This window comes from Notamacropus eugenii, chromosome 2 (assembly GCF_028372415.1).
Source record: "Notamacropus eugenii isolate mMacEug1 chromosome 2, mMacEug1.pri_v2, whole genome shotgun sequence".
Lineage (NCBI taxonomy): Eukaryota > Metazoa > Chordata > Mammalia > Diprotodontia > Macropodidae > Notamacropus > Notamacropus eugenii.
This window is the reverse complement of record NC_092873.1, coordinates 104,343,201-104,360,206: the sequence shown is the minus strand read 5'-3', so window position 1 is coordinate 104,360,206 and position 17,006 is coordinate 104,343,201. Positions and strand designations below refer to the sequence as shown.

The 17,006-nt window shown below is 35.1% G+C and overlaps 1 protein-coding gene across 1 annotated transcript in view; it reads right to left on the bottom strand.

The window, feature by feature from the left end:
* LOC140526159 (H-2 class II histocompatibility antigen, E-S beta chain-like) overlaps positions 1–17,006 on the bottom strand; it is a 162,787-nt gene that overhangs the window by 45,729 nt on the left and 100,052 nt on the right. The gene's annotated exons all lie outside the window — the stretch shown is intronic.

Below are 17,006 nucleotides of genomic sequence, written 5' to 3'. Positions count from 1 at the left end.
CAAGAGGAACAAAAATCGTGAGATTATTTTAATAGATGCAGAAAAATCTTTTTACAAATTAAAACATCCATTCCTGCTTTAAAAAAATGGAAACCATAGGAATAAATGGAGCTTTTCTTAAAAATATATTGTATCTATTTAAGACCAAAAGCAAGCATTATCTATAATGGAGAATGATGACAAGCCTTTCCAGTGAGATCAAGGTGAAATAAGGATGTACATTATCACCAATGTTACTCACTCTCCCAATAGAAAAACTAACTATAATAATAAGACATGAAAAATAAATTGAAGGATTAAGCAAAAACAACAAGGCGACAGAACCCACTTTACACAAATAATATGATGGTTTGCTTGGAGAATGCTAGAACACCAACTAAAAAACTGGTCAAAGCAATTAACTACTCCAGCAAAATGGCAAGATATAAAACAAACCCACACGATCACTTTTTTGATACATTACCACCAAAAATCCACCAGGAAGAGATTAAAAAGAGTAATTCTATTTAAAATAATGACAGATAATATACAATATTTAGGAGTCTCACTGCCAAGATATGTTGGAATTTTTTTAACACAGTTACAAAATAGTCTCATGCAAAAAAAGACATGCAAAAAAAAAACAGGAGGAAAGCTAGTTGCTTGTGAGTAGATCAGGCCAACATAACTGAAAATAATAATACCATTTAAATCAATTTACTTAGTGCCATACCAAATAAATCACCAGCTTTACTTCTACCTAAGACCGCAACAATTTTTTAAACTAAGAAAAAAAAATGATGAGATTTACCTAAGGGAACAAAAGGTCAAGAATATGAAGGCAATCATTTGATAAAAAGGAATGGAAGGGGGCTTCCCAGTTCCAGAATCCAAAGTATACTAAAGAGCTGTAATTATCAAAAACAGAATAGCTGATCAAAGAACAGATTAGTTACACTGCATATGGACGTAAATGAGCACAGTAACCTAGTGTTTGATAAATTTGAAGATCCCAGCTTTTGGAACAAGAACTCATCTTGTATCAAAAAATTCTTAGAAAACTTAAAAGTAGTCTGGCAGAAAGGGAATGTAGATCAACAAAACTTCAATATATGTACATGAATAAGACATAAAGGGTGATACCATACACAAATTGGTGGAGTATGGAAGCAATTGCCTGTCAGACCTATGAACAGAAGAGTTCATGACCAGACAAGAAATAGAGAGGTTCATGGGAAGTAAAATGGATATTTTTACTACATAAAATGGGTAAGTTTTACCACGAACAAAAATAGTTCAGCTAAAATTAGAAGAAAAGTAGAAAACTGAGGGGAAATATTTCTCCACTAAAGATCTATTTGTAATACATAGGGAACTGAGTAAAAATTATAGCAGTCATTCTTCAATTGGTAAATACTCAAGGGATAGGAACAAGCAGTTTTCAGAAGAAGAAATCAAAGCTAGTAAGAGTTACATGAAAAACATGTTCTTAATAGTTAGTAATTCAATCCATGCAAATTAAAACAACTCTGAGGTCCACATGTTGCACTTATCAGATTAGCTAACATGACAAAAAAGGAAAATACAGTTGTGGGAATATAGATATACAAATGCACTATTGGTGGAGCTTTAAATTAGTCCAACCATTCTGGAGAACAATTTTATACTAAGCCCCAAAAAGTAAATAAACTGTACCAAAAGCTGATTGGTTGGTTTCTGAGAATCCCTAGTTCCCTTCCTAGTTCCCACTTCCCCATCTAGACCAGTGGGCATGCCCTGGAGGTTTTCCTTTTTTAAACTTCCACCTCAGCACACCTTTGTCTTGATTGACAAATGCCTCACCTGGATTAGATTTCAAGCAGCCCTAGTTATGCTTCAATATCCTTACTATGTTGCCCCCATTTCCTCTCTTTACCTTGATGACTTATGTGTCCCTTTCATTTCCCAATTCTGGAATTCCAGTAATTTCTTTATCTACTACTTCCACTTAGACTGCCATAGAGATAGCGTAGAATATTGAGCTCTAAAAAGACCTGGGAAAAGGGGGACCCTCCAGATCACTAGTCTTACTTCTACTTCAGATCCCACTGCCATCATGCAGGGAAATTCAAACTGGCAACTGCTTCTGAGGGCACTGAAGCCCTTGCCACACCTACCAAAGACCCAAAGAAGAAAGTGCTCCCCATGAAGGTCCTTGGCAATAGCAGATGGTTCAACACCAGAGAGAGTAATTGTTTTATCAGTGGAAGCAACTAGAGATGCGTTGTGGTCTGTTGTGACACTGCACTGACTGTATGGACCATGGGACCTTTCCATTGACTTTTAGTTAAAACTTCTCACATGTGCCATCTCCCATGTTAGTATGTGAACTTTTTGAGAGAATGAAATGTCTGGCTTTTCCTTCTGTATCCACAGCACTTAACATAGTGCTTTTCAATTACTAAGCACTTAATACATGCTTTTCCCGTTCATTCATAATAAAATCCACTTTGCCGCTATTCTTGAGTGTGTCAGTCTGCTCATCAATATCAACTCCAAAGATTTCCAAACCAAAGTGGTCCTCCTGGTCAGCACTCTCCTATGTGTTCTGTCTCCCCATATTTCAATGGAAACTCCTTGAGGCCATGGTCTCTCTTTGCTTCCATATTTATATTTCTAACACCACAGAGTTTAACACACAGGAAACACTTAATAAGGGCAACTAGGGGGCACATTACATAGACCATTGGGCCTAGAGTCAAGACAAGTACAAATCTGACCTCAGATACTTACTAACTGTATGACCCTGAGCAAGTCACTTGACACTGTCTGCCTCAGTTTCCTCACCTGTAAAATGAACAATAGAAGGAACTGACAAACCATTCTACTATCTTTTACGGGAAGTCAGAGGTTAATTGACTTGTCCAGTATCTTAAGGCTAGCATCTGAGGCTGGATTTGAACTTCAGTCTTCCTTCCACTGAATCCAATACACTTCCTACTGTGCTGCCTAATTTTCAGATGTGATAGCTACTTTCAATGGACTTTCATGTGAAATAGGAATTAGTTCTGTTCTTTGTTCTGGAAGGCAGAACTAGGAAGAGAGGGTTTAAATTGAAAAGAAGAAAATTTAGGCTTGCTTCCAGGAAAAATTCCTCACAATTAAATCTATCCAAAAGTGCAATGCAATTAGATGCACTGAGTTCTTAAGTGAATATTTTTAAGCTGAGTCATGACGATCATGTACTCATAAACTATGGGGGCGAAAGAATTGAAATTCAAGAATAGGTTAGAGAAAATGGTCTCTAAGGTCCCTTTTCACTCTGAAACTCTTTGAGTCTGTGAAATACTTGAAGATGTCAATAAAGTCCCCTTATCTCCCACCACCACACAGTGTTTTCTTCCCAAGACCAAACATGCCCAGTTTCTAACTGAACCTCTCTAGGCCTCTCTTTCCTCATCTACAAAGTAAGGGAATTATGTGCTAAGGCCTCTAAGTTCCCTTGCAGCTCTCCATCTAGGATCCTATGGTCATTCTCACATCACTAATTGTCTTAATTGGTTTTGTCCTTCAACGTCTAGGATTCTCTAAGTAACCCATCTTAACAGCAACAAAGATAACTTCGCCTGCATTTCCCCTCTCTATTCCCTCAATTTCCTTATCTTATTATTATATCTAGAATTTCTAGGAGCATACCAAATTATAGCCATGATGACAGACAACCACCCCATTCATCAGTTTTAATTGGAAAGATTTTTTGTTTCTCCATCGAATCCAACGTCAGCTCTTGGTTTTAGAGAAATGTTGTTTATCATATGAAAGAAAGATTCATTTATTGCTGTGATTTAAAAGCTTTTAAACAAAGAAATGCCATAATTTTCAAAGACTCCTTCTACACATTTCTAATTGATTTTTTCCCTTCCTTACCCTATTCCCAACAGGACCATTCAGAGAAGGAGCAGACTATACTGACTCCCCAGACAGAAGACATAGTTTTACAGATCATTGAAATTAAAGGTCATTATGAATCTTTCTCAAAGATTAATGGCAACCCTACCTCAAGGGCTCATTCCACTGACCTGAGGCACCTTGGGAATGCACTTGTAATGGACAATGGAAGTTGACCCCTTTTTTCTTTTTTTCTGCTCAGGATTAGAACCAGAACAATGATAGATCCTAATGTCTGGAGCAACCATTCAATAATCAAATGAAGCCATTGAGGGTTTTCCAATTGAGCGCCTGCCCCAGCCTACCTCTCCTAGAGAAATCCTGACTGATGTATCATCAGCATTGACTAGATGGAGATAAATGGCAATGAAGAACACTCAAAAATTTTAAAAACCCTTTTCCATGTATCATCTTTACAAAAAATAACAATATATGAAAAAGTGCTCAGAGAAATGCAAATAAAAGCAACTCTGAGATATCATATAGAAGGCAGATTTCAGAAACCATAGGAAGACTTACATAAACAGATGCTGAGTGAAATGAAACAAACAAGGAGAACATTGTACACGGTAACAGACACATGGTACAATGAGCTATTTTGATAGATAGCTCTTCTCAGCAATGCAAGAATCTTAGACAAGTCCAAAAGACTAATGATGGAAAATGTTATCCACATTCAGAGAAAGAAATTTGGAATCTGAAGGCAGATGGAAGCAAGCTATATGCTCTCCTTATCTTTTGTCACTTTTTTTTTGTTTCTTCTTTCTCATGACTCCTCCCTTTAGTTGTAATTCTTGTTTGTATCATGACTAATGTGAAAATATGTTTAATATAAAAGCTTAAGTAAAGCCTATACCAAATTGCATGCTGTCTTGGGAAGGATGGAGGAGGAGAAGAGGGAGAAAATTTGAAACTACAATACTCATGGAAGTCAATGTTGAAACTTCAAATTAAATAAATTAATTATAAAAAAAAGAAAAAAAGAAAAAAATCATGATAGTTGAGTTTTCTGTGATGTCTAATAGACACAAAAAAAATTCTTTCATCCAATCTTTTATTTGATCCTTACAGGAATCCCTACAGGAAGCCTTACAGGAATACTATAAGGATTTTAATGAAGTATCTTACACTTAAGACTTGTTCTAGCACAAGGGAAACAATATTGCTACAGATTTTTTTTAGTGAATACATCTCTTTAATGAGTACAGTTCAGTGGGAAGGTGGAGAAGCAGTACAAGTGAAAGTAAATGCATTGAGCCTGACTTGTCAGAGGCATAAAAAAAGGTAAAGGAGAGGGGGAAATGTTCCCAAGGATCTGGATGGTTCTTCTCTTAAATAATCAGGAAGGCTGATCTGATAAAGTATGAAGTTCAAGGGAGTTTCTGTTAATAACAGCCAGGTGGCACAAAGTCAATATTTATTAAGTTTCCATATATTAGAGAATCACTAGACAAATTGTCATATGTGAATGTAGTGGAATGCTACTGAATCACAAGAATTCACAGGCACAGGTTCAGAAAAACCTGGGAAGAATTTGTGAACTGATGCAGAGTGAAATGAGCAAAACCAGAAGAATAATTTATACAGTAACAAAAATATTGTAGAAAGGAGGAGGGATTTGTGTTTTTTGATATATATGGACCTTTTGAGCCCTAAATCTGTGATCTTATGATTTCCTCTGGACTTTAAACTGTCCTGAGGGCTAATTCTAATAATGACAAAAATCATATGAAGCTGTCTTCCTGTCAGATGGCATTGCCTGCCTACTGTCTCACAGATATTAGGGGAGCACAATAGAAAATTTGTGTCCCTGGGATTAGGTGCCAAAACAGGGGTAACATTTTGGACTTTTTTGGAAAGAGGCATTGGATCACCTTGAGCAAAGAAACCCAGGTGAGCCATCAGGGAGTTTAATGGTTACAAAGGGTGAGGTATTTTGAGTAAGTCAATGAGCAGCTAGAAGGGGATATTTTACTCATAAGCTTAATCAGGACATGGACATAAACAGCACAGGACAGAATTTTTTTTCTCTTTCTGACATGGTCACTAAACTGATACGTTAAGTGAAATGCTAAATTACAGAGCTTACCTAAAATTCAGAAAAGCATTTTAATTTTCTCACACTATTTTCATCAAGAAGTTGAGGAACTGTGAGCTAATGAGTAGCTTCATTAAGGGGAAAAAATACCATTCTCTGTATTTCAGGCACAAGTCTATCAGAAATTGTTTTAATTCAGTTAACATTATATTAAATATAAGCATTTCTACTTAGAAAGAGAAATGTGTAACCAGAAAAGTTATAATAGGCATGCATATAACATAAGACTTTATGAAATAACAGTTATGGAAATATTGAAGTGGGAAAAATTCATTCAATGACAAAATTTAGAGACAAAATTAGATATCTATAGTCATATGAAAAAATGCTCTAATCACTATTTAATGGAGACATGCAAATCAAAACAACTCTGAGATATCACATAAATACCTATCAGATTGGCTAGCATGACAAAACAGGAAGATGATAAATGTTGGAGAAGATGTGGGAGAGTTGGAACACTAATTGATTGTTGGTGGAGCTGTGAGCTGATCCCAACCATTCCAGAGAGCAATTTGGAACTATGCCCAAAGGGCTACAAAAATGTCCATACCTGTGACCTAGCAATACCACTTCTAGGACTGTATCCTCAAGAGATCATAAATATGGGAAAGGAACCCACATGTACAAAGTTATTTGTAGCAGAACTCTTTGTGGTGGCCCAAACTAGAAATCAAAGGGATACCCATCAACTGGGGAATGGCTGAATAAATTAGGGTATATGAATGTAATGGAATACTGTTGTGCTATAAGAAATGATGAACAGGAAGACTTCAGAGAGGCCTGGAAAGACATATAATCTGATGCTGGTCAAAAAGAGCAGAACCAGGAGAACTTTGTACACAGCAACAACCACAGTGTGTGAGGATTTTTTCTGGTAGACTTAGAACTTCATTGCAATGCAAGAACTTTAAAAAATCCCAACAGTCTTTTAAGGCAAAATGCCTTCCACGTCCAGAGAAAGAACTATGGAATTCATTTGCAGACTGTAGCAGATCATTTTTTTTGTATTACATTTTGATTTGTTATATGATTTCTCCTATTCATTTTGATTCTTCTATACAACATGACTATGGTGAAAATATATTTAATAGAAATGTATGTATAGAACCTATATAAAATCGTATACCATCTTAGGGAGGGAGGGAGGAAGTATGGGGAAGGGAGAGGGAGGGAGGGAAAGAAAAAGTCTAGGTTGTATGGCAATGACTGTGGAACACTGAAAATAAAAAAAAATAAAGAAAAGAAGAAGAAATCATCAAGGAAATCTGCCCTGAGGTTCTAGATCCAGAGAGCAAAACAGTCATCGAGAGAATCCACAGATCACCTCCTGAAAGGATCTCAAATTGAAAATACCAAGGAATGTTGTTGCCAAATACTAAAACTATCAAGTGAAGGAGAAAATACTGCAAGCAGCTAGAAAGAAACAATTCAAATATTGAGGGACTACAATGAGGATCATGCAGGAGCTTGCAGCTTCTACACTAAAAGATTAGAGGGATTGAAATATGATATTCCGTAAAACAAAGGAGATGAGACTAAAACCAAGGATCAATTACTGAGCAAAACTGAGCATAACATCTTGGGCAAGGAGATGACAATTCAGTGAAATAAGGGATTTATAGACTGTCCTGATGAAAAGGCCAGAGGTATATAAAAAATTCAATGTTCAAACCCAAGTCTCAAGAGAGGCATAAAAAGGTAAACAGGGGAAACAAAAAACTTGTTCTTCAATATGAGCAAACTGTTTACAATTTGATAAGGGAAGACAATACTTGTTAACCTTGAGAATTGTATATTTATTATAATATTTAAAAGGGATATACATAGATAGAGGGAGTGGGTATAAATTAAATGATGTAATGATAAAAAATGTAATTTAAGGGTGTGAAGTGATTGTAACAGGAGATGTGAAAAGGAGCAGGTAGATAAAGGTAAATTATATCACAGGAAGAGGAAAAAAAAACATACTACAGTACAGGAAAAGAGGGAAGGGAGATGAGCACTGTTTCAGATTTATTTCCTCTCATTTGATTTGGTTCGAGGAGATAACAACAAACTCAGATAAGTATATAAATCTAACTTGCTCCATAGGCAGTAGGAGGGGAAAGGGGGGAAAAAGGGAGGGAAAGCTGAAAGGGATAAATGTTGGAGAAGATGTGGGAGGGTTGGAACACTAATTGATTGTTGGTGTGATCAGCTGTGAGCTGATCAAAAGTAGTAAGGGAATCCTTAGAAGTAGTATCCCAAGAAGTAGTAAGAGAAAATGGGAGTAACAGGGAGGAGGTTGAAAGAAGAGAAAGAAGACTGAGGGAGGCAGTGGTGAGAAACTAAAAGTCTGTTGTAGAAGGGAAAGGAAAAGGGAGAGCATGAAAAAGAGCATAAAAGCATAAACAGGGGGGAAAATAGAATAGAGGGAAAGACACAGAGAGTAATCATAACTGTGAATGTGAATGGGATGAACTCAGCCATAAAACAGAGGTAGATAGCAGAATGAACTATAAACCATAATCCAACAATATGTTGTTTAAAGGAAACACATTTGAAACAGTGGGATATACATAGGGCAAAGGCAAAAGGTTGGAGCATAATATATTAAGCTTCAGCTGAAGTAAAAAAAAAAAAGCAAGGATAGCAATGCTAATATCAGACAAAGCAAAAGCAGAAATAGGCCTAATAAAAAGAGATAAGGAAGGAAACTATATTCTGTTAAAAAGCACCATAGACAATGAAATAATATCATTACTAAATATATATGCACCAAATGGTATAGCACCCAGATTCTTAGAGGAGAAGTTAAGGGAGTTACAGGAAGAAATAATCAGCAAAATTATACTAGTGGGGGACCTCAACCTCCCCCTTTCTGAATTTGATAAATCTAACCTAAAAATAAACAAGAAAGAAGTTAAGAAGGGGAATAAGGCTCTGAATAAGGTAGCATGATAGATCTCTAGAGAAAATTGAGTGGGGATAGAGAGGAATATATCTTTTCCCAGTGGTACATAGCACATTTCCAAAAATAGACCATGTACTAGGGCATAAAAACCTCACAATTCAGTGCAGAAAGGCAGAGATAGTCAATGCATCCTTCTCAGATCATAATGCAGTAAAAATTATATGTAATAAAAGGCCATTGCAAGATAGAACAAAATTAATTGGAATAATCCTAAAGAATGAGTGGGTTAAACAACAAATCACAGAAACAATAAATGTCATTCAAGAGAATGACAACAATGAGACAACCTACCAAAACTTATGGGATACTACAAAAGCAGTTCTTAGAGGAAGTTTTACATCATTGAAAGTCTACATGAATAAAATAGAGAAAGAGGAGATCAATGAATTGGATATGCAACTGAAAAAGCTAGAAAAAGAAAAAATTGAAAATATTCAAGAAAAAAATGAACTAGAAATACTGAAACCAAAAAGAGAGATTAATAAAATTGAAATAAAGAAAACTATTGAGCTAATAAATAAAACTAAGAATTGGTTTTATGGAAAAAACAACAAAATTGATAAACCTTTGATAAATTTGATTTAAAAAAAGAAAGAAGAAAATCAAATTGCCAATACCAGAAAAGAAAAGGGTGCACTCACCTCCAATGAGGAGGAAATTAAAACAATACTTAGAAATTACTCTGCCCAACTGTATGATCAGAAATTTTACAATCTAAGTGAGATGGATGAATATTTTTTAAAAATATAAATTGCCCAGATTCACAGAAGAGGAAGTTGAATACTTAAATAACCCCATCTCAGAAAAAGAAATTGAACAAGCCATCAATGAACTCCCTAGAAAAAAATCTCCAGCGCCAGATGGATTTATAAGTGAATTCTATCAAACACTTAAAGAACAGTTAATTCCAATACCATATAGACTATTTGAGAAAACTGGTGAAGAAGGAGTCCTAGAAAATTTTTCTTATGATACCAAATATAGTTTTGGTACCTAAACCAAGAAGAACAAAAACAGAGAAAGAAAAGTATAGACCAATTTCTCTAATGAATATAGTTGCAAAAAATTTAAATATGATGTTAACAAAAAGAATATAGCAATTTATCATGAGAATAATGCATTATGATCAGGGAGGATTTATACCAGGAAGAGAGGGCTGGTACAATATTAGGAAAACTATCAGCATTATGATCATATCAAGAACAAAACTAACAGAAACCATATCATTCTATCAAGAGATGCAGAAAAAGCTTTTGACAAAATACAACACTCATTCCTATTGAAAACATGGGAAAGCACAGGAATAAATGGAGTCTTCCATAAAATAATAAGCAGTAACTACCTAAAATCATCAGCAAGCATTATATGTAATGAAGACAAGCTAGATGCATTTACAATAAAATCAGGGGTGAACCAAGGATGTCCATTATCACCACTGTAATTCAATATGACACTATAAATGTTAGCTTTAGCAATGAGATGAAAAAGAAATTAAAGGAATTAGAACAGGCAAAGAAGAAACTAAGTTATCACTCTTTGCAAATGATATGATGATATACTTAGAGAATTCCAGAGAATCAAATTAAAAATTACTTGAAATAATAAACAACTTTGGCAAAATTACTGGTTACAAAATAAACTCACAGATATCATCTGCATTTCTATATATTACTAACAAAGCCCAACAGCAAGTGATAGAAAGAGAAATCACATTTAAAGCTACGATAGACACTATAAACTGTCTGGGAATCTGCCTGCCAAAACAAACCCAGTGACCATATGAATCAATTACAAAACATTTTTCATACAAAGAAATTCAGATCTAAGTAGGTGAAAAGACATCAGTTGCTCATAGGTAGACCATGCTAATATAATAAAAATGACAATTCTACCTAAATCAATTTACTTATTCAGTGCCATACCAATCAAACTACCAGATAATTATTTTCTACACCTAGAAAAAATAATATCAAAATTCATCTGGAGGAACAAAAGTTCCAGAATATCTAGGGAACTAATTAAAAGGAAATGCTAAGGAAGGTGGAGTAGCCCTTCCAGATCTCAGATTGTATTATAAAGCAGCAATCATCAAAACCACTTGATACTGGTGAAGAAACACAAGGGTAGACCAGCAGAATAGGTTAAGTAGTCAAGACACAGTAGTCAATGCATACAACAATCTAGTGTTTGAGAAATCCAAGGACCCCAGGTTCTGGGATAATAACTCACTGTTTGACAAAAACTTCTGGGAAAACTAGATAACAGTGTGACAGAAACTGGGCATGGACCAGTGCCTGACACTGTACACAAGAATAAATTCCAAATAGATGAATGATCTAGGTATAAAGACTGATACTATAAACAAATTAGGGGAGCAAGGAACAGTGTATTTGTCAGATTTATGGAGACGAGAACTTTTTGAACAAATAAGAGATAGAGGACATTATGAAAGGCAAAATGGATAATTTTGATTACATTAAATTGAAAAGTTTTTGCACAAACAAACCCAATGCAACCAAGATTAGGAAGGAAGCAGAAAACTGGGAAAGAATTTTTGCAATTAGTTTCTGTGATAAAACCCTCATTTCCAAAATATAGAGAGAAGTGAGTCAAATGTACAAGAATACAAGTCATTCCTCAATTGATAAATGGTCAAAGGACATGAACAGGCCGTTTTCAGAAGAAGAAATTAAAGCTATCTATAGTCCTATGAAAAAATGCTCCAAATTCCTATTGATTAGAGAGATGCAAATCAAAACAACTCTGAGGTATCATATCTCATCTATCTGATTGGCTAGCATGACAAAACAGGAAGATGATAAATGTTGGAAAAGATGTGTGAGAGTTGGACCATTAATTCATTGTTGGTGGAGCTATGAGCTGACTCAACCATTCTGGAGAGCAATTTGCAACTATGCCCAAAGGCCTACAAAAATGTGCATAGCAGCAATATCGCTTCTAGGACTATATCCCAAAGAGATCACAAAAATGGGAAAGGGTCCCACGTGTACAAAAGTGTTTATAGTAGCTCTCTTTGTGGGGACCAAGAACTGTAAATCGAGGGGATGCCCACCAATTGGGGAATGGTTGAACAAGTTGTGGTATATGAATGTAGTGTAAGCCTATTGTGCTTTAAGAAATGATGAACAGGAAGACTTCAGAAAGGCCTGGAAAGACTTATACGAACTGATGCTGAGGGAAAGAAACAGAACCTGGAGAACTTTGTACACAGCAACAACCACAGTGTGCAAGGAATTTTTCTGGTAGACTTAGCCCTTCACAGCAATGCAAGGATCTAAAAAATACCCAGTGGACTCTTGAGGCAAAATGCCTTCCACATCCAGAGTAAGAGTTACAGAATTGGATTGCAGAATAAAGCAAACTATTTTCCCTTGTGTTTTGTTTTGGTTTGATTTGGTTTTTCTCATGGTTTCTCCCATTCATTTTCATTCTTCCATGCAACAGGACTAAGTGAAAAATGTATTTAGTAAGAATGTATGTGTAGAACCTATATAAGATTGCATACAGTCTTGTGAAGGGAGTGGGGAGGGAGGGGGGATGGAGGGAAGAGAGAGGGGAAGAAAATCTAAGATTTATGGATGTGATTGTAGAAAACTGAAAACAAATAAAATTTTTAAAAAGAACTTAAACTTCCTGCCACAACAAGTGCTATAATTATAAATGATAGAATAGGAATAAATCCTGCATACACTGCTGGGAATGTTTTCATAAAGGATGGCTCAGAACTATGAATTGTTACTGGAGATCAAGTTGGGATTTGTTGATTTCTGCTGAATGGACATTTACCATTATCTTTCCAAATAAACAATGATATTTATTTTTCAGTGTTGCATTCAGACTATGTACCATTTTTTGTGCCTACTCTTATAAGGGCAATGAGCATTTACATTAATGAAGGAATATATCCCATGAATAAAACAGCTGCCTTAAGAAAGAAGCAAACCTTTCCTCTGCTACCTCACTACATTTATAGAAGGAGTTTCTCTTTCATTTTAAAATGGAAATATGATATTACTGAGAACTAATTCTTTACCAATAAAATAAGAAAATGAAAATTTCTTGTTTAAAGTCATGTGTCAACCATGGATTAGATTATTTGTCTGAGTTACAAATAGGAATTGCCAGAGAACATAGAAATAGGTGAGAAAATCTATATGCTACATAGAATTTCAGATAAGAATACTAGATGATTGATTAACATGTAAATATTTGTGTTTATTATCATTTAGGTTTTCTCGGTCTCAATTGACTCCAGTATTTCATTTGAATTTCTACGTAACTCAGAAGTACCATAAATTGAACAATATGGACTTATTCTAATTATGGAAAGTGATATCTCACACCACATCTACCTATTTCCCTGTAGAATTCAATACAGTTAGTACTGGAAATTTAAAGTAAATATACTTCTTGCTGAATTATATCCCTACCTGAGTATATTCTAAGAACTATCATATAATCATGATCTTTTGATGTGGATAACTCTGCGTTGAATCTGTAAGGGAAAGAATACCATTGACAAGATCTGAAATCACACAAATTTCAAGGGCCATAATCTATCCTTTAGTATATGGAACTCAGAGTTCAAGGGGAATGGCAGGGGAAAAAGAGACCATTTAAGCACCATGATCACTGAAAACATAAAAGTCAAATTGAAACTGAGGTGTCAGAAAGAAAGGAGAAAGCCATGCAAGAGATAAGAAGTAACATCATGGTGACCCACAGAATTCAGAAAGAATAAAAATGAGTGCCAAAAAAGTTGAAATCAAAAAACAAAGCAGCAACATAGTGGAGAACAAAAAAGTAAATGCTAGATTATATAAACAAAGAGCAGGAGAGAGGCAAGTATATACTCTTTAAACTACTACAGAGGATAAACCATTGGTGCCTTTCTAGGAATCTATAAAGAAAGGAAGAGATAAACTTTGAAAAGAAAAGGGAAATGGGTCATAATAGGAAAGTGTTAACAAGCAGGCATAATGCTTAGCAAGCTGCCTCACTTTACAGGAAATGAAGGCTCAGAAAAAAAAATCTAAAATTCTTTGTGATTTTCTAATAAAACACAGCTGGTGTACACAACTGTGCTTGACAAACAAAAATTAGCACCCTTATAACAAATTTTCTTTGATTTTTTTCAGTGACATCATCCCATGACACTCCAGTTTTTGATCTAGTGCTCATAGAAAAGGCAAAAGATCCTTATAAAACAATTAAACTTATCTAGCCATGTGTATTTTCTGAAGGATGTTTTTGGTATTGTAACATTGTTCATGACATTAGAAAGCTAGATTTGATTCATCTTAATTATGATTAATGTACAGCAAGATTCTTAGCCATCAAAATGTGGTTAGCTTAGTAAAAGACAGTAAAATTAAGACCAAAAAGTCAACTATTATATTTTTGAAATATTTTTACTTGGAAGAATTAAATATTAGCCATTAGTTACACAGGCCTATATCCTAAGCATCCTGACTAATCAAGGTTATACTTTAATATTTTTCATAAGTCAAAATATGTTTGCATTTATGTACTGTAAAAAAAATAAAATGGTGCAATGAAATAATTTACACTATTAGGTTTTATTTTGTTAATATTTGCATAAAAAATTCTCATTAAAAGAAAATTACATCAAAACTTGTGTTTTTTATTAAACACATTTATGTTTGTGGTCCTTAATAAGATGGGACTGATAACTTCTTTAAGTAGAATTCAAATGATGATTAATTTTGCCAATTAATGTTTGCCAATTGATGCCCATTTTAAAATTAAGCAAATTTAACGCTTTCTACCTTGTGTTCTAACAAAGAAGACCCTTTAAGCAGACATATTTATCAAATTGATTAGGGCTATTGTTGAAAAAGGAGTAATCTCTGGCTAATATGCCAAAAACAAAATTTGCCGAATATAAAAAAGAAAAGGAAAAAATATGGTAAATACTGATTCAAATTGGCTAGAGGAAAGAAGGAGGAGAGTCAAACAAAAAACAAAAAGAGTCAACAAATTTTTGCCATGAACTTCCACAAGCCTGCATGATTGACAGTCTTGGTCAAATTGGCAAATGTTGCCAATTCTGTTCCTGGAATTTCTCCTGGAATTGTTGGGCAGCAAACACCACATCTACCATTCCTCAGCCATTTCTGAAGCTACAATGACTCTAGTGGTAAATGACCATCCTCCTATTATGGAGGATTCTGACAAGAACATTGCCAGCAGTGACTGAGAGAGAGATATTCCTCCTCCACTCCACCACAACTCTAGCCCCTTGATTGTCACAGAACAACCTATTGCCTTTTCTTTTCTAGAGATGGACAATGAAGGCATCCTTGGGAGATTCCTCCCCTTGCGATACAACCCAGAACATTTCATTTAGTTCTTGTATGAGTAGTGGACCCCCTGCCTTGTAAATTTCAGGTTAAACAGAATCAGTACCAGGTACTTTCACATACATGGGCATTCAAAACCTAGTCTTCATTTAGATGATCATCTCCAGAGGGACGGATATCAACTTGAAGCATATGTTCAGTGTCTGTAGTATTCATTGATAACAGTCTGTTTAAATAGTTATGGAAGTGTTCAGTTCACTTTTCCAGGATCATGTCCTTATCACTAATCAGTGTGACTCCATCAGCATTGAGTAACTGAGATGCACCATAGGTCTTTGGTCCATCAATAGCCTTCAGGGAATCCAATTCAAAGTGCTTTGAATTATTACTATCAGCATAAAACTGAAGTCTGACAAGAATCCTGGGTCTCTCTAAGTTTCCCTTGTACTTTACTTTTAACGGAATTAAATGTTACCTTCTCAGAGATGGATGAAGTATACCGCTGGTAAACCTTATGGAGTTCTGGCTTTTCTTTTAGTAGCTTCTGAATTTCTTCATCATTTTTGGCAAACCAATTTTGATGTTTGAAAGTATTCTGGCCCAGATAAGCAAATGCAGTGCAGTACACAAATCTTTGAAAGCTACTCACTCCTTTTCTATTCCACCATTGCTAACCATGTGTCAGCTCAACTTTCTCTCCAAGTTGGCAATAAAATGTTCACACACAGAGAAGTGCTCTCATCTGTTGACATTGACCTTGCTAGTCTTCATCTCACCTTGGAGTCACCACTTTTGCTGAATGTGAATGTTTAGCTTGGAGAAGATAAGTCTATGATCAGTCCAGCATTCTGCACCACACATCATCTTTGTCACTCTCCCATCCTATCTGTCTCTTCTCTTTACAATGTTGTAGACTATTAAATGACAATGTTTGCTGCAAGGTTGCGTCCACAAAGTTTTACTGCACTTAGGTAAATAGAAGCCAGTGTTGCTGATGAGGTCATGAGATGCCAAAATCTAGAGTAATAAGCTGCCATTGCTGTTGCTGTTCCAGGCTCCATTCCTCTCAAGGACTCCCTGCCATGTCTTATGGTCTACTTCATTCTGGCACTAAAGTCGCCAAGAATTATAAACTTGCCCTCTTTATCCTGTTACACCTATGACAGATTGGTCTGTGCCCCTGATGAGACAGTCTTGGTATTGTTACAAGCATGTCTCTAATTCTTCATCTCATAGCAAATGTCTATAAACATGAAAGGTAAACTTTAAAATTTGTATAATATAACTTTGTTGCAATACTCGAACATCTCTAGGTTACTTTAATAGGATAAAAGTATGAAAGAACTTAATTGTTTTTTTAACATAGCTATTCTAAATTTGGGCCTCTTATTTGTTTCAAGTTCCTATTTTAAATAACTGGGTAAATGAGTTCTTTGATTTGACATCTATCTCCCTGTTAATGATTATGCTTTCATGTGTGACATCAAGTCTGCACAGTATGTCCTCTTTTATAGATGATATGATGACTTATACATACTTATATTCTCAAAGGGGGAATAGGACAAAGATGTGATGTGATAAAAAATTTAAAAGTTTAAGTTTCATACAAACTTTATTTTGAGAAAATCAACAAGATTTTTTTCTTAAAAAGAAATAGAATGCATGTGTATGTAATTGGCTTCCAAGCATTTCTATTAGTAAC